Here is an 18924-nt window from a genome sequence, read left to right on the forward strand (position 1 = left end):
ACAATGTAAAGGAACATTGACCTGTCAATACCTTAACTTTTTGCAAGGTTAGGGAAAAATAAAAGGATTTTAATTTTATTGGAAAAAGTTACATTCAAAAATAAGACAATAGTGTTAGTTGCTCACACATTTGACAACTGTTTGACATTTTACAGTTATGGGTCTCCCATAAATAGCCCTGGTCTTTGGGTTTATTACTGAAAGAGCCGTACTCATCAGAAAAACAAAAACAAAATCATAACATACAGAGTTTATATTGTTCTGACCTGTTTCTGTACACTAAGCAACTTTTCTTATGTATGGGGTAGACTCCCTGATCATTTTGTGAAAATACTGTATTTCTACCCTGTTCCTAACACAATTTATTTATAAAATGTTTCACCAGGAAGTAATACATTGAGAGTTACCTCTCCTTTTCAAGTATGTCCTGGGCATAGAGTTAAGACAAATAATGCATGGTTACAATACATAGTTACATAAGTGAACAGGGTATACATTATACACAAGATATTGCATGCACAGTTAGAGATAATATATATTATATGTGTATGCAACAGTTACAGACCAGATTAAAATGTGATAGCTTTAGTTTTGAATGAACTTAGACTGGTGGTGACTGTGAGTCTCCGGTAGATTGTTCCAGTTTTGGGGTGCATGGTAAGAGAAGGAGGAGCGGACAGATACTTTGCTGAACCCTGGACCATGAACATTTTTTTGGGAGTCTGATCTCAGATGATAAGTGCTGCATGTGGTAGGGGTGAGGAGCTTGTTCAGATAGATTGGTAGCTTGCCCAGAAAGTATTTGAAGGCAAGACAGGAAAGGTGAACTTTGCGCCTAGACTCAAGTGATGACCAATCTAGTTCTTTGAGCATTTCGCAGTGATGTGTTGTAGTTGCATTGGAGAACAAACCGGCATATTTAATTGTAGACGGTGTCAAGTATGTTAACGTGGGTTTGGGGTGCCGAGCCGTATACTATGTCCCCATAGTCGATAAATGGCATTAGCATCACTGTTCGATACGCTTTCTGACCAGCCGACTTAGGGAGGATTTGTTCCTGTAAAGTATACCTAGTTTGGCATCGTTTTGGATGTCAGGGTATCAAGGTGCATCCCAAATGTTTATTGGCAGTCAAACCATATGTCCAAGTATTTCAAACTAGTAACAGGAGTTAGAGTGGTATTAGCGTTGGTTCTTATCTTGAGCTCAGTCATTGTGGAAGCTATAAAAAATTAGCCTTGGTCCAAATACCCTTGTCACAGTCATGTCGGTGTTTAAAAACAGTTTGTTTTGGGAAATTTAATTTTCAAGTCTCAAAAAGTCAGACTGAAGTATGTGTCCAAGGTCGGAGAGGCTAGGGCTGTGTGCATATAAGATTGTGTCAACTGCATACATGTGTATTGAAGCTCCCTTACAAGCTGTAGGAAGATCATTGATGAACACTGAGAAGAGTAGGGGCCCCAGAACAGAGCCTTGCGGAACACCACAGGTTATATCCAAGAGGATGGTGTTAAAGCCTGAGATAGACACATGTTGGGATCTACCTAATAGGTAGGAATGAAACTAGTTTAAAGCATGCTTCCTTATTCCAGAGCACTGGAGTTTGTTAAGCAGGACAGCAAGATCAACAGCATCAAAAGACTTTGCAAAATCTAGGAATATTGCACCAGTGAGTTGTTCCAGTTGCATTCCACACTGGATTTCATTGCAAACTTTTAGCAGGGTAGTTACCGTGGAGTGTTTGGGGTGAAAGCCAGATTGGAATTGGCTAGGGAAATTTGTCTTGGTATAGTAATTGTTTAATTGGGAGTGAACACATGTTTCCTTGACTTTGGATAGTATTGGGGGAAGAGAGATTGGCCTGCAGTTTAAGAAAGTGTTTTTGTCCCCACTTTTGAAGATTGGGACAACTCTGGCAGTTTTCCAGGTCTTAGGGTTATGGCCTGCAGACAGAATAGAGTTGGCGATGGAAGCAATTGTTTTGGCAATGGCTGGGGCACCAAGTCTTCGGAACTTAGATTGTAGTAAGTCAGGTCCACATTGGCTGCTTAGTTTTAATTTGAGGAGCACTTGTGTAATCTCCTCTTCGGATACTGGGACAAATTGAATACTGTGAGCAGTGTTTGGAGAGGGTGGGGCTATAGGGGTACTCAGAATTAGGTTCATGTTTGGGGTTTGGGTTGCGTTTCACTAATAAGTTAGTGGCACACCCCACAAAGTAATCATTGATTGCATTTGCAATGTCAGTGGGATTTGTCAGAGTAATATCCTCCTTTGTGATATTACTTGGTTGTTGATGGCAAGAAGGCTAGAATATATTGCTGATAACCTTCCAGAAGTAAGCTGCGTTTGATGTATTCTGGTAAAGATTGTCAGAGAAATATTGTGCTTTTGCATGTCTTGTTTGCCTTGTGCACAGATTCCGCAGGCATCTGTAGTGATTAAGATCCTTGGTAGTGCCAGTTACTTCGTAGCTTTCCCACAAGTCATCTCTGAAATGGTAGAGAGCTATAAGGTCAGTTGTAACCCATGGAAGGTAGGCCCCCCGTACTCTTATTCTGCGTATTACAGAGTTTTAAGAACTCTGATTGGAAATAGTAGAGTGTTGAATCAGGGTAGTCGATTCTGTACCAAAGGCAGTTGGTAAGGTCAACCAGAAACTATTGTGGGTTAAAGTTTCTAAACATTCTAGTGAGGAAAACTTTAGGGCTTGAATGGGTTATTTTCATTTTTCTTACACAGTACACTATTGCATGGTCATTGAAAATGTCAGGAAGGATGCCACAGGATTGGATGCTGCTGGGATTTGAGGAGAGAATCCAGTCTAGCAAAGAATGGTTGTGAGATTTCAGGTTTGTACGTGTGGGTCGGGAAATTAGTTGTGTTAGGCTAAGAGACTTGACTTGTATCATGATATTGTGGTTTTTAGGGTCAAGCCAATTGTGGTTGACATCCCCAAGAACTAACATCTCACTCTTCTCATTCAGAGAGGAAATGGAGCCAAGAAACTGGGTGATATCAGTCAGGGACTGTAAAGGGACTGTAGAGGGGCAGTAGATGACAGCAACCAAGACGGGCTTAGAAAAGGGGAGGCATATTTTGCCAACTAGGATTTCAGAAGAGGTCAATGAACGATGCAAGATTGCCTATATTTTCTTTACAAATCTCCTCGAAAAATAACATTAGATAATAAGTAACATCTTGGCCATTATGTATTTCTTGCTTTTATTTTTAACTTTAGCTTGTGCAGATTTTTTAACCATTTAAAAAAAAATATTTTACTGGTATCAGCTGTTACCATAAAAATCTCCCTGAGAGTCATATTTTTAGCAATATTTGTCCCCTAAATACTACTGAATTAAAAAAAAAAAAAAAAAACAGTGGCATTGCTAAATAAAGCAGTAAAAAAAAAACTTTACAGTGGTAATAAGAAATAACTCATTTATTTTTTATGATGTGTATATATAACATTGCTGCTTTTAAACACAAATCATATCACAAGTACATTCCGGTAATCCGATGTACCCATGTAGGAATTCAACATATTATATCATATCAAATACAACTATTCGTGGCTTGATGCTTTCTGAATTGGGCAGGCTTAATGGCTAATAATTCATCATTTCCAAGCTTTTGCCATGTTTGAGGTACACATAGACACCTTATCTTAATACAGTTTCTTAATATTGTTTCTACAATTTGTTTTTAACTCTTTATAGCATAAAAAATATACTGGTCTACTTAGACTCATAATATCTTAACGCCAAATTTTTTCTGTCCATGCTGTTGCTTGATTAGTGATTTATCTCTGCCAGCACTAGAACTCATGCACTCAGGTCGCTCGTTCATCGCTTTGATGAATGTGCTTAGTGTTTTGTTTTTGTCATTTATTATATATAGGCATTTTGCAAATATTATTTTAAAGCACTTGATGAAGGATAGCTTCATTCTCTATTTTCCCATTCAAAGATTTATAATAGCACACTTGAGAGATAATTGAAAACATAAACTCCTACTGTAAAATTAGAAATGTTAAATTAGAGTCTAAATGGCATTAGCAATGAGCAATCCATGCACTTTTTTTTTTGTTAATATTTTTTTTTTTTAACATTGGGGTGAAGCAGGGGGTCTCCGGAGCTGAACCCTATTTATTTCAGCTCCGGGGACCCACTGATTCCTGAGATACAAACCTCCAAAGGGGGAGCCAGTATCTTTGTAAAGTTTAAAGCTCCCACGTCACGTGGGCCAATAAGAAGCCGAACCTGATGACATCACAGCTTATTATTGGCCCGCATGGTGCGGAAGCTTTCAAACTCTGCCATTATGTGAACCCTGATAGCCGAGCAGAGCAGCAACCGGCACCCGCTATGGCGGCAAGTATTTCCGGAAGCAGGGGTCCCCGGAGCTGAAATTAATAGGGTTCAGCTCTACAGACCCCCTGTTACTAGGTTAAAATAAATTTTGCAAAACAAATCGCCTGCTGGGATTGCATCTTTACGATTTCATTTGTAATACCACCTACATTTTAAGTTCTAATAATACTTTATAAAATGTATTTTTTTTTTTACAAAAAGATATCCAGTCATAAACATAGATGTGTTCGTTTCACAGTCACCCTTCTAGTTTTTTCCAGTGTAATGATATACTTTCGCTATTAGCCTGTTGAAACAAAACCAATCCAACACAATTATACTCAGCCAACTAGGACTGTTCTAATGTTTGTAATGGCCCTGAACTAAGAATGATAAACTTGTTTACTGATCATTTAGTACTTTGAAGATTTATTGAACGTTTTAATATACCCACTAACAAACACAAAACAAAGAAATACTCAAATTCAGGTTGATTAAGGATGATGCCACTTAAAAAATAGTGAAGGTACTCAATCCTAATAATAAAAGTGAGAGAGAGAGAGAGAGAGAGAGAGAGAGAGAGAGAGAGAGAGAGAGAGAGAGGAGAGAGAGAGAGAGAGAGAGAGAGAGAGAGAGAGAGAGAGAGAGAGAGAGAGAGAGAGAGAGAGAGAGAGAGAGAGAGAGAGAGAGAGAGAGAGAGAGAGAATTGCTATTAATACAAATTTAAAAGAATAAACATATAACATTCAACTCACATGCTACAAGCAAAAAAAATGGAATTTAGACCACTCAGGGTCAGTGCGAACACTGCTTCAGACCTCCACCGGTATTCCATTCCAGACTCTTACTCCGCAACAGTGAAAGTTGTGTGGCAACGGCACTAGCTTCCACGGAGGGAAGGTGGTCAGCAATTGGACGTCTCAATGGACAGAGAAGTGGTTTCAGTGGTAAAAAAAAGTCCAACCCTACACTTTTCACAGTAGATCTCCTTCATTAGAGAAATCAGTATAAACCTAATCCCAGAAACTCCAAATTGAAATAGCCCGCCGTTCAATTATGTCATCACCTTAACTAATACAAAATAAAAACTTTAACCTAAATGAATATCAAGACAAACTCTAATGCAAGGTCTCACAACAAAGTGGCAAAAAACCCCACATTGGTTGATACATTAACACAAATAGATATAACAAAATAACAAATCCTCACATAAACATTAGTAAAAAGACACTTTGCAAAAAGGAAAAACTAGGCTAAGATGTAAGGCAAATGTTACACATATCTTCAAATAAATGTCTCATTGTCTTTCCCACTATTAAAAAAGTATCATAGATGTACTATGGATACATAAAAAATAGTGATTATATACTGTATAATATATATATAACTGTCTAAGACATGCAAATGAACATACAGTAATATTTACATTTGCTATATGCTTTAATGTGGAGTGTTTTTGTCACTTGTTTTACCCACCATAACCTTAATAAGTGTGGTGAATACCTACTCTTAGTCTCAAACCAGCATATCCAGCACAACCAACCTCACACTGATGATACACATCAAGGTTTAAACATTTTTGTGAGTGGGTTTACTGGCTTTGCATCTCACCCCAGCCTATGCTTAAAAACTGTGTTTAAAGCAGCATGCATTGGCTTAAGGGTTGCTCGTGTAATATGAGCTTGAGACAAAAGGTGGCACTGTGTGCTCATTTGCATGTCATTTCCCAGAATTCCTTGCTGCAGTGGAAGTGCTGTGTGCTGGGCGATAATGGTGAAAGACAAGGTTGCAGACCTGTCTAAGACATGCAAATGAACATACAGTAATATTTCCATTTGCAATATGCTTTACTGTGGAGGGTTTTTGTCACTTTTTTTACTCACCATAACTTAACTCAGTATTATGTGACCATGCAGCAAGCTTAAGCCTATAGGGAACCATGTTTAAAAATGGTTTTTGAAGCAAAAAGTGGCACTGTGTGCACATTTGCATGTCATTTCCCAGAATCCCTTGCTGCAGTAGAAGTGTTGTGTGCTGGGTGATAATGGGGGAAAGGCGGGGTTGCAGACCTGCCTAAGACATGCAGATGAGCATACAGTTGTATTTACATTTGTATATATATATATATATATATATATATATATATATATATATATATATATGTTCCTTACCGAGTAAATCCAGGATCACAAGGCAAGAAGGAGACAGCACACTCAAGAGGTACAAAAAAAGCGTGTATTCAGTAGAAAAACTGGCACATAAACCCGACGTTTCGGTCCTTGGCACAGGACCTTTCTCAAGGGAGTGCTCTGTACATAATGATACCTGACAAACATATATACCCACCACCCATCAACAAACAGATCCCTGATAGGCTAAACCATGATGTTAAAACAGCTGTAGACACTAGCTAATCAAATACGACATCAGCACTGAGCAACAGTGGTGTCGGGTGGCGTCTCACGTATCTTAGTAACCATTAACAATGGCGCACATGCGCAACATACGTCACAACTACAAATAATAAATATATAAAATGTAATTGCTAGAAACACGAGCGTTTAATGCGTATGCTAGGTTTCACGAATAAATAGCAAAGCATATGTACGGATCATACCATGGTATTACATAATGAAAATAGCGACTGTAGTGACTATCAATTAAATACCGGCGTCAGCACAGGGAAACACAGTGTCGGATAGCGTCTAACGTAACCAGGTAACCACCATTGCAAAGCAACAATGGCGTTTTTCAGCATGCGTAACAACAAAGAAATATAAAGAAAATTCCTGAGGGATAAGTTGCTGCTTCAACTGGAGGCCAAAATGATCTATGAGTTAAGAACAATGTCACCATACGGTCTCAATGAAGATTTTCGCCTAGGATGTTTTATTTAATATGCCAAATAACAAAGTTGACATTTGGGACTCTTTTTTGCACATTGTCTTTATTTTTGTATGCCATTTTTTGCTTTTTGGTTTTTCTTTTGATTTGCTATTTTTGCATTTGTGCTTTGCATAATCTTTGTATTTTTTTGCTTTTTTGCATGATTTGCATTTTTTTGCACATTTGTGGTTCTTCCACATTAGCTCTTTGTTGGTCGTGTCTGTATTTTATTTTGTTGTTTATTCTCCTTTCTATTGCCTAATCTCTTTTTGCCCACTGTACTTAACAGTGATGTTATATCGGTATGCCCCTGCTTTCATTTTGGGGTCCAGTCTTCTGTCTATCTGCCCTATTTTTATGTGTTCACTCCTCATGTGTCTTGGGACTCCAAGGAACACTTCCCTTCCCGTCCCTTATTTTTTGTCTTTCACCTTATTATTTTTCCCTATTTTACTATGGCTATCTGATGTTATGACACTTGTTCAATAATTATGCTAGTCACGCATGCACTATCACGCTTGCTTTATTTATATTGTGATTGCAGCTGCTGTGTGTGTCTTCGTGACATTTTGGGTAATTATCTATTTATTTTCAACAAGTTATGTTACGTGATGCTCTTCCTATGTGTTAGGTTGCCTATCCGAGTCAGCTCAGTGTGCACATTGGTCGCTTGCGTCCCTCAGGAATTTTCTTTATATTTCTTTGTTGTTACGCATGCTGAAAAACGCCATTGTTGCTTTGCAGTGGTGGTTACCTGGTTACGTTAGACGCTATCCGACACTGTGTTTCCCTGTGCTGACACCGGTATTTAATTGATAGTCACTACAGTCGCTATTTTCATTATGTAATATCATGGTATGCTCCGTACATATGCTTTGCTATTTATTCGTGGAAACCTAGCATACGCATTGAACGCTCGTGTTTTCTAGCAATTACCTTTATATATTTATTATTTGTAGTTGTGACGTATGTTGCGCATGTGCACCATTGTTAATGGTTACTAAGATACGTGAGACACCACCCGACACCACTGGTGCTCAGTGCTGATGTCGTATTTGATTAGCTAGTGTCTACAGCTGTTTAACATCATGGTTTAAGTGAAGTGCAGACAAAAAAACGGGCGCTTACCTTAGGATATTAGTACAGGGTGGAGAATACAATAAAATACTTATTCCAAAACCAATGTATGTAGTCTTTCATAGTGGTATCTGTAACTTGCGGTGAGTTCCTCTGCTCGACCCCAAAGAGGGGTATCCAAACCCTCAGGGTATACGAGAACGAAGAGAAAAAAAGGGGGGAGCAAAGGATTAGAGGAGATTGACCTATATTACCAGTACTGAGATGACTTCATGGCATATCTAGCTGTTCAATAAAGGTGTGGTGATGAAATGACAGTAGTTTGTAGTCAAATACTCACACGGCCCTATGTGAGCACATATGTGTAAAGATATCTTGCTTCTGGTAGCTACTTCTTAGCCCAAAAAACTGATAATGTTCGGATTGAAATGAAGGGGGGGGGGGGGGTTAGAATAATACTCATAAATTACTTACACGGCCATGTGTAAGCTCAATCCTGGGAGAGAATAATATGAGGTGCCTCTGGTGGACCCGTCCGTTGTACTTCCCGTGGCACCGTGTATTCAGCTGCTGGCGGGCAGAGTATTGGTTGGCGGTTCCCCTTCCCTCACACGTTCCAATCCTCCCCCCCTCCCCGATTCAGGAAACGGGGATGTGTGGGGTGAAATGAAATGTCATTTTGAGCCTGAGGAAGCCGTCCAGAACAGCGAAACGCGTTGCTCTAATTCATCACATCTTTTTGGACATTGGAGGCCTCCGTAGCAAGTGGAAGCAGACTGCAGTCACAGCCGCGTCAGAAGTTCCCATCACTTCTGAATCCGGACGCGGAAGACAGCGCAGCTGGAAGGCGACCTGCTGCCACGCCGATAGGAGTGCCACAGGGTTTTTTAAACATCACTTTGTGAGTTTTTATCTATTTATATGTTTAATAAAACTTCTATTTTGACTAAAGACTGTCACTGACGCCCTGCTATCATTTCACCCCACACATCCCCGTTTCCTGAATCGGGGAGGGGGGGAGGATTGGAACGTGTGAGGGAAGGGGAACCGCCACCCAATACTCTGCCCGCCAGCAGCTGAATACACGGTGCCACGGGAAGTACCACGGACGGGTCCACCAGAGGCACCTCATATTATTCTCTCCCAGGATTGATCTTACACATGGCTGTGTAAGTAATTTATGAGTATTATTCTAACCCCCCCCCCCTTCATTTCCATCCGAACATTATCAGTTTTTTGGGCTAAGAAGTAGCTACCAGAAGCAAGATACCTTTACACATATGTGCTCACATAGGGCCGTGTGAGTATTTGACTACAAACTACTGTCATTTCATCACCACACCTTTATTGAACAGCTAGATATGCCATGAAGTCATCTCAGTACTGGTAATATAGGTCAATCTCCTCTAATCCTTTGCTCCCCCTTTTTTTAACATCATGGTTTAGCCTATCAGGGATCTGTTTGTTGATGGGTGGTGGGTATATATGTTTGTCAGGTATCATTATGTAAAGAGCACTCCCTTGAGAAAGGTCCTGTGCCACGGACCGAAACGCCGGGTTTATGTGCCAGTTTTTCTACTGAATACACGCTTTTTTTGTACCTCCTGAGTGTGCTGTCTCCTTCTTGCCTTGTGATCTTGGGATCCTGGACTTACTTGGTAAGGAACCTATCTATACATTACCTGTATGGGACAAGCACCTATTTCCAGTTTATGTGTGTGCCATCTGTCTATATATATATAATATATATATATATATATATATATATATATATATATATATATATATATATATATATATATATATATATATATATTATTCACTATTTGTTATTTGCATTATTTCATTTATCTAAGTTATCTTTTACATTTAAAAAAATATATTTATACCTGCTTCCTGGGCGTTGCGCTCCAACTTTTGCATCTATACTTCTGTGAGACCTTGTAGAGGGTCTTCCCTTCCCTATGGAGTTAAAAGTGCCCCTAAAAAACATGAAATACCATGATGTATCCATTGTTATGCTACTATATAAATCACCATATATCAACTTTACTTTTAGAACTGTTTTTTTGCAACAAAGCATCATCAAAAAGATATATTCATGATTAACAAAGAAATGTTGTGAGTATATAATGACATCACTTGATATATACAAGATGTGTTTTGTCACCAACAGCACACCACGGGCGATTGAGATCAATATCCATTAGAGGAAGATAAAACATTTTTTCAAGCATACTTTTTAAATTAACCATGTAACTAAGCATAACAGTGGAAAAATCTAATGAATATATCTTGCATCTTTTTATTATTTTGTAACAACCACAAAGATTGCAAAACAGGTTTAATTAATTGTAAAACTATACACAATAGAAAATATTTTAAAACAGAGTTTTTATCCATGATATGGAGGTACAATTCAGTGACACTTTGGCGGCATCTGACAATATTCGGGTTAGGAGTGTATTTCCTCATTTAAAAAACAATTCTGTGTTCTGCCCTCCCTTACAAACCTGCTCACAAGTCGAGGAGTTTGCGAATATGGTAACTCAAGAATTTTCAACTATACTCATAACTCGAAGTCCAAGTAATCTCACCAAAGGTGAATGCTTTGCTATAGAACAGCTCAAAGACCTTACAGAATGTGGTTATTAAACCATCTGATAAGGATGGCAATGTGGTGCTGTGGCCGAGGGCCATGTACGAGAAGGAGGCCTACCGCCAATTAAGAGTTGTAGGCTGTTGAAAATTACACCCCAATGATCCAACAATGAGGTTTAAATCGCAACTTGATAATCTTATCAAGGATGCAGTTGTACAGGGGATCATCACAACTAAAATCAGTGAGGGGCTCATCTCTAGACATCCGGTGATCCCAACATTTTACATGTTGCCCAAGGTCCACAAGCAAAACCACTGGGCCGACACATAGTCTCTGGCATAGGAGAGTTTGTGAGCCCATTTGCCGTTTCCTTGACCATTGTTTCAGACCGTATGTAGATAAACTCCCCTCCCACCTCAGGGATACTACGGACCTTTTTATTGAGACTGGACCAGATTGCCATTGAGGGAGGTACCGTGCTTGCCACATGTGATGTCGAATCGTTATATACCAGCATTCATCATAGTGATGGGATTTGGGCAGCACGGCACTTCCAGATAGGGGGCAGTCTGGTTCCAGATCTGGTGGAATTGTTGCTAGAATTACTTTCTTTTGTTTTGACACATAAAAACAAAATAATTCATTGTCAATTTTATTTGCAGGTCAGGGGAACGACAATGGGCGCCACATGTGCGCCCTCCTATGCCAACTTATTTTTGTGACATGGAAATGGGATGTGGTATTCCAGGAAGACCTTAACCCTGGAGTGGAGCATGTCCTTTTGTGGTTGAGGTTCATAGATGACGTCTTTATAATATGGGATGGGTCAACTTGGGCCTTAGAGACGCTCATCGAGAGCCTCAACCACACAGTTTAACATCAAACTGACAAGCACCATTAGCACTGAAGCGGTTTACTTCCCGGACGTAAGAATTTGTTCTGTCAAAAACATTTAATGAAAGGGCTAATGAGATGTCCTCCCGTTTTTAGGATCTATAGCAAGGCATTCATCAAAAGAGTGAGAACAAAAAGTCACACAAGATCTCACAATTCACTTCTGACGGTTGGTGGGGAGGAAAGAAACAGTAGTCAGGATCAAAAAAACCATACGATTCATTGGAACATTCGATAGAAACTGGAAGAAATACAAAACGGCAATACAAAAGTATTGGCATATACTCACCTAGGCTGACGATCTCAAGAAAGTTCTGGGTGAGCACGTCAATATAGTTAGCCGGAGAGCACCCAATTCGGGTGACAAATTGGTGACCAGCCATTACAACGTTGGCAGACCCATTACCTATTTGTCAGGTGATGTCAGTGCATGTTTCTCCCCATGCCGTTCGCACTCGGCTTGCCAACCCATGGCAAAGAGCTCTGAGTTTCTTGACTCAAAGGGTGAGACCCGTGATGAGATCAGATCTAGGATGAATTGTAAATCCAAAGCAGTAGTCTATTATCTCACCTGTTCATGTCCTATGATTTACAGGCATGACAACACGTGAACTTAGATTTCATGTTTTGGAGCACGTACGCAATGTTAGAAACACGGACAGGGATTTGCAGGCAGGCCGCAAATTGACTACAGTTGTGAGACACTTCAAACTACGGCATAACTCTGATTGGAGTACTTTAAGGGTCTTTGCAATTGACCAAGTGTCCCTAGGAATCCGTGGAGGGGACCTAGAAAGGTTACTTTTACAGCATGAATGCCGCTGGAAAACTAAATTAGGTACACTCTTACCTAACGGAATGAATGAGTATATGGGCTTTGCAATGTTTTTATGAGTATATGATTGTTTATTTTTTATATATATATTTTTTATATCTATGAGCCCCATACGGGTTGGTACGTAATCCATTAGCAAGAAAATAACCAGGGTTGGCGCTCAAGAGGAGATAGTGCCACAAGGAAATAATCCAAATTAAAACAGTGAAATAGTGACACCCTCTGGTAACCAGGGATCACTACAAGAAAATAACCCAAAAAAGTGCAATAAACAAAGGATACCCACTCAACCTAGACAAGATGGGAAAGTCTTCGGTTCCCCTGGGACGTAGTGGGTAGAGGTGACAAGGGAGCGGGACACCATGCACATGTAAAAGAGAGATCACAAAAATAGTACAGTACTGTATAGCACAAAAATGATAATCCTATGAAATTCTGCAAAGGTTATACTCACAAGCAGACAGTGAGTAAAGGCATTTCACACATAAAGTGTACATGAACAGTAGTCCACGTAGAGGGGCGTCTGGGGACCAGGATGGGATGGATAGGGTGCACTACAGCAGAGGACAAGAACACACCATAGCGCGAACTGTGCAACAATTTAATGAATTAAAAAACACTTCACAGGTGCTCACTTACAAAGTATAAGAAGTTATCAGGTAATAAGGAATCAGAGGTACAGGCATATGATGATCTCACCGCCCCTTCCTCTCCAGGAATCACGATTAGGTTTGGAATGGAGACGCTCCGCCACAGGTGCTCCTAATTTCGGCCGCAGTGTTTCCCGGTATGTCGATAGATTTCTGCAACCAATTGTTCATACCCTGCCCTCATTTATACAGGATACTACAGCCTTATTGATTGCTCTGCAGAATGTCGTGTGGAAAGATGGATATGTCAGGAATCGGCGTTCTCCTCGCTCCCCATACAGAGCACTCCCTCCCCGCAGGGAGCCCCTGGACACACAAAACAATCCTGCCTTACAAGCCTCCACGGCTCCTCGCCCCTGCCGCCGTCGCGGGATCACTCCCCTCGGCGATTCCTCTGCTCAACGCCGGGCACGCCCACGCCCTCCTGCACGCACACCTGCACCATCCACTGGCTCAGTTCACACACGTACACGAGTTACGGAGCACGCTCAGTCTGCACACTCTTATTCCTGTCCCCCGGACCTCACGCTCCACCCCCGCACACTGCACGGGCATACTCAGGTTACTAACAAGACTCACCTGGCCTGTTATGCCTGCACCAATCTGCAGTGTCTCCCTGTAGCTCTTCCTGTCCCGCCTCCATTCCTAATTGGACCTTCTTGCTTTATCTAGCTCCTCTCTGATCTCAGTCTTTGCTCGACATAGTCTCTGTATGGAAGTACTTCAGGATTCTCTCAGTGTTTTCACAGGTTCTGATGCGTCTCGTACGACTACCCCCTCTGGCTCTCGATCTCGGCACTCCTTGGACAACGCTCACTCTGGTAACCCCTTGAACACGGCTTGGACTACGACCTATCTCCACTCTCCACTCCCTGACTTCGGCAAGGCATCATTCACACTATCTCTACCCCTGTGCATATTTTTCCAAGAAATTCTCGTCTGCCGAGAGGAACTATGACGTGGGTAACAGGGAACTTCTGGCCGTGAAGATGGCTCTTCATGAGTGGAGACACCTTCTAGAGGGGTCGAAAGAGCCGTTTACTATTCTCACGGACCACAAGAACCTTCTTTACATAGAGAACGCTCGACGCCTTGGTCCACGACAGGCTCGTTGGGCTCTTTTTTTTTTCTCGATTCGATTTTCACCTTTCCTATATCCCCGGGACCAAGAACGTAAAGGCAGACGCACTCTCCCGAATACATTCTACTGAAGAGAGGCCAGAGGAATCTTTGCAGACTATCCTTCCACAAGAGAGGATTCTCGCCACGTCTTCTTTCAAGAATCTTGACTAGATTTTGCACTCCCAGAGACGCATTCCCAAGGACTTGGTCGTTCCCGACAACAAACTCTTTGTACCATCCAATTTGTTCCAGAGGTCCTGTCTTGGGGTCACTCCTCTAAATCTGCAGGTCATCCAGGTTTTAAGAAGACTACTGATCTCATTCGTCGGAATTTCTGGTGGCCAAGGATGTCTCAAGATATTTTGGAGTTTACCCGCGCATGCCCCACGTGCGCTCAAAGCAAGACTCTCCGTCAAAAGCCTCAGGGTTTTCTGTTACCCCTTCCAGTTCCCGACCGCCCCTGGTCCCACATTTCTATGGACTTCATCGTGGAGTTGCCCAGGTCCAGAGGAATGAACACTATCTTGGTGGTCGTGGACAGGTTCTCGAAGATGTCCCATTTCATTCCACTTAAAGGTTTACCCACCTCCCCCGCCCTTGCTGATATCTTTACGGAGCAGATTTTCCGGATTCATGGGATCCCTTCGTCCATTGTTTCTGGCAGAGGTTCTCAGTTCGTATCCAAATTTTGGAGAGCTTTCACGAAGAGATTGGGCATCTCTTCTTCTTTCTCTTCCGCCTATCATCCTCAGTCCAATGGACAAATGGAGAGAATCAATCAATCCCTGGAGAAGTACCTGAGATGTTTTATATCCGATTTCCAGGATGATTGGGCTCAACTCCTCTCTTGGGCAGAGTATGCCGTCAATTCTGCAAAAAACGAGTCCACCCGGGAGTCACCCTTCTTTATAAATTATGGGTTCCACCCTCCCTGTCTTCCCATCCCCAACATTCCTTCTGGAGTACCAGCCGTAGATGAACGCATTTCTTCCCACCAAACCGCATGGTCCAGGATTCAGTCTACCCTTCTCAACTCCTCCCGCAGATCGAAACTACTGGCCGATCGTCGTCGTCATCGTTTTTCGTTTGCCCAGTTACAAACCAGGGGATTTGGTATGGCTATCCTCTAGGAATATCCACCTCAAGGTACCATCTCCTAAACTGGCACCTAAGTTCCTGGGTCCCTTCCCTATTTGTGAACAAATCAATCCCGTGGCATTCTGGCTCCAACTACCACCCAGTATGAAGATTCCCAATGTCTTTCATGTGTCCCTCTTAAAACCATTTATCTCCAGTCACTTCTTTCCGGATCAGACTCGTAAACCGGATCCCATTACTGTACAAAATAACGAGGAATACGAAGTTCACTCTCTTTTGGATTCTCGCCTATCCAGGGGTCAGCTCCAGTTCTGGGTGCAGTGGAAGGGCTTTGGCCCTGAAGAGAGATCCTGGGTACCTTCAAAGGACATTCATGCCCCGGCCCTTCTTAAGTCCTTCAGGAAAAAATTTCCAGAGAAACCGTTCTTGGACCGTCCTGAGGCCGTTTCTGAAGAGGGGGGTACTGTCAGGAATCGGCATTCTCCTCACTCCCCACACAGAGCACTCCCTCCCCGCAGGGAGCCCCTGGACACACAAATCAATCCTGCTTATCGGCCTCCACGGCTCCACGCCCCTGCCGCCATTGCGGGATCACTCCCCTCGGTGATTCCTCTGCTCAGCGCCAGGCGCGCCCATGCCCTCCTGCACGCACACCTGCACCATCCACTGGCTTGGTTCACACGCGTACACGAGTTACGGAGCACGCTCAGTCTGCACACTCTTATTCCCGTACCCCGGACCTCAGGCTCCGCCCCCGCACACTGCACGGGCATACTCAGGTTACTAACAAGACTCACCTGGCCTGTTATGCCTGCACCAATCTGCAGTGTCTCCCTGTAGCTCTTCCTGTCCCGCCTCCGTTCCTAATTGGACCTTCCTGCTTTATATAGCGCCTTTCTGCTCTCAGTCTTTGCTCGACATAGTCTCTGTATGGAAGTACTTCAGGATTCTCTCAGTGTTTTCACAGGTTCTGACGCAGCTCGTACGACTACCCCCTCTGGCTCTCGATCTCGGGACTCCTTGGACAACGCTCACTCTGGTAACCCCTTGAACACGGCTTGGACTACGACCTATCTCCACTCTCCACTCCCTGACTTCGGCAAGGCATCATTCACTCTATCTCTACAACCGGTACCGGCAAGTATTGTCTACCTTACTACACCTGGCCTGGCAACGCTTCATACCACACTCCGGACACGCTCCCTTTGCTTCGGGTGCGTGTATTACCACTTCCCCCTTCAGCTCAGGGGACGGGTCTGGTCTGCGGGCAGCACCGGCGTAACAGGATACAGGTGGGTCACCATGGATGTCACAACTTTATACACAATTATAGAACAAACGCCCGGCCTTCAAGCCATTTATCACTTTCTTCAGTTATCTTCACTTTCCACAGCACAGATCACTTTCATTAATGACTCCATCTTGTTTTTATTAACACATAATTATTTTCTTTTTGATTCACATTTTTTCTTCAAAAACACGGCACGGCTATGGGGACCTCTTTTGCACCCTCTTATGCCAATCTTTTTATGGGTTTATGGGAATCTGTCAACATTTATGGTAGAACTAATATTTTTCGGTCTCATATAATTTTTTACAAACGGTACATCGACGATCTGATTTTCATTTGGGATGGTGATTTTGATAGTTTTCACACTTTTTTTGACACTATTAATATTAATGATATAAATCTTAAATTTACTTATCAAACTAATCCACAGAGTATCAACTTTCTTGATGTGACACTCCATGGTGATCCCAAAACAATGATTCAAACTGATATCTTTAACAAACCACACTCCAGGAACTCATACCTACATGCTAAGAGTAGTCACCCCAAATACCTAATTCGTGGGATCCCCAAGGGACAGTTTTTAAGGTACAAAAGATTATGCTCAAATCAAGATACTTTTTTACAGTACTCTGAAACTTTGAGCACAAAGTTCTTATCAAGAGGTTATTTTAGACATGATGTAAATGACGCCTTTACAAATGCAGATTCAATGAACGGGACTGATTTGGTTAAACATAACAAACAACAAAAGAAGAACACATTTTCTGATAATCCTATCTTTATTACTAAATACAGTAAACAGACATCACAAATACAAAAAATCGTTTCCAAACACTGGAGCATTCTTCAATTGGATCCTGATTTGAAATCCATTACAGAATCCGGTCCTAGATTTGCATTTAGAAAGGCGAATGCTCTTGCTACTTCGATTTCTAGAAGTTTGTTTCAGTCACAACAACAACCATGTATAAATCATATACCTAAAGGTTTTCACAAATGCGTTTTCTGCAAGACCTGCAAATATGCGTTGCCAACTAAACATATAAACACACTTTATCCTCATACCAAATACAGAATTAGTACTTTCATAAATTGCCACACGAGTTATGTGGTTTACATTATTGTCTGTGGTTGCAACTGCAAATATGTGGGGAGGACTATTAGACCACTACGTATCAGAATTTCTGAACACATCAGATTAATTAGCAAGCAGGACACATTTCATCCAGTGTCCAAACATTTCATCCAATGCCCGTTAGGTGGGCTTAAAAATTTCAGATTTTTTGGTATCGAACATGTTGCTCTCCAAATTAGGGGTGGCAATAGACTCAATTATCTTAATAAAAAAGAGATGCAGTGGACTTTCTCCCTCAATACTTTACAACAATATGGTCTGAATATTGTATGGGAACTACAACACTTCCTTCATGATTGACTTACCAACTGTTTATCAATTTTTTCCTTTCATCCCCCCTCCCCCCCTTCCCCCCTCCCTCCCTTCCCCCCTCCCTTTTCCAACCCCCCCCCCCTTTTTTCCTCTTCTCTCTTTCATCATTTTTCTCATTATCAGGTACTAATTATGTATATTTGCAATATTTCATGCAGCAATATTTCCAGTGACAGTTTAGTTTCTTAGACATTTATTTGGGTATAATGCTATATATATATATATATATATATATATATATATATATATATATATATATATATATATATATATATATATATATATTCATTTTTTCTGTTTTTGATAGTAGTGCATGCACTGAGATTGATGTTTTTAACTTCTTTTTATTTTTATTTTGTTGACCAGGAATCTATGTTACAATTCATTGTATGTATATATAATGTACAATATCTGTATATGCTTCTGATCTCAATTTTATTGCATTTTAATTGTGTCTCTTGTATTGGCACGGCTCTCCCACGCCTGTGGTTCATTAGCTGATTAGGTGATCCACAGGTGTTTGGGTCTGTACGCGCTATATAATGTGGTTCACCATGACTGACAGATCATTCTTTGACAAAGGCCTCATGGGCTGAAACGCGTCAGAAGAAGATCCGTCAGCACTGCACTCGTTCAATAAAGTTCTACTAGTCACCAGTTCAGCCTC

The sequence above is a fragment of the Ascaphus truei genome, chromosome 4 (genome assembly GCF_040206685.1).
Source record: "Ascaphus truei isolate aAscTru1 chromosome 4, aAscTru1.hap1, whole genome shotgun sequence".
In the NCBI taxonomy this organism is placed as follows: Eukaryota; Metazoa; Chordata; class Amphibia; order Anura; family Ascaphidae; genus Ascaphus; species Ascaphus truei.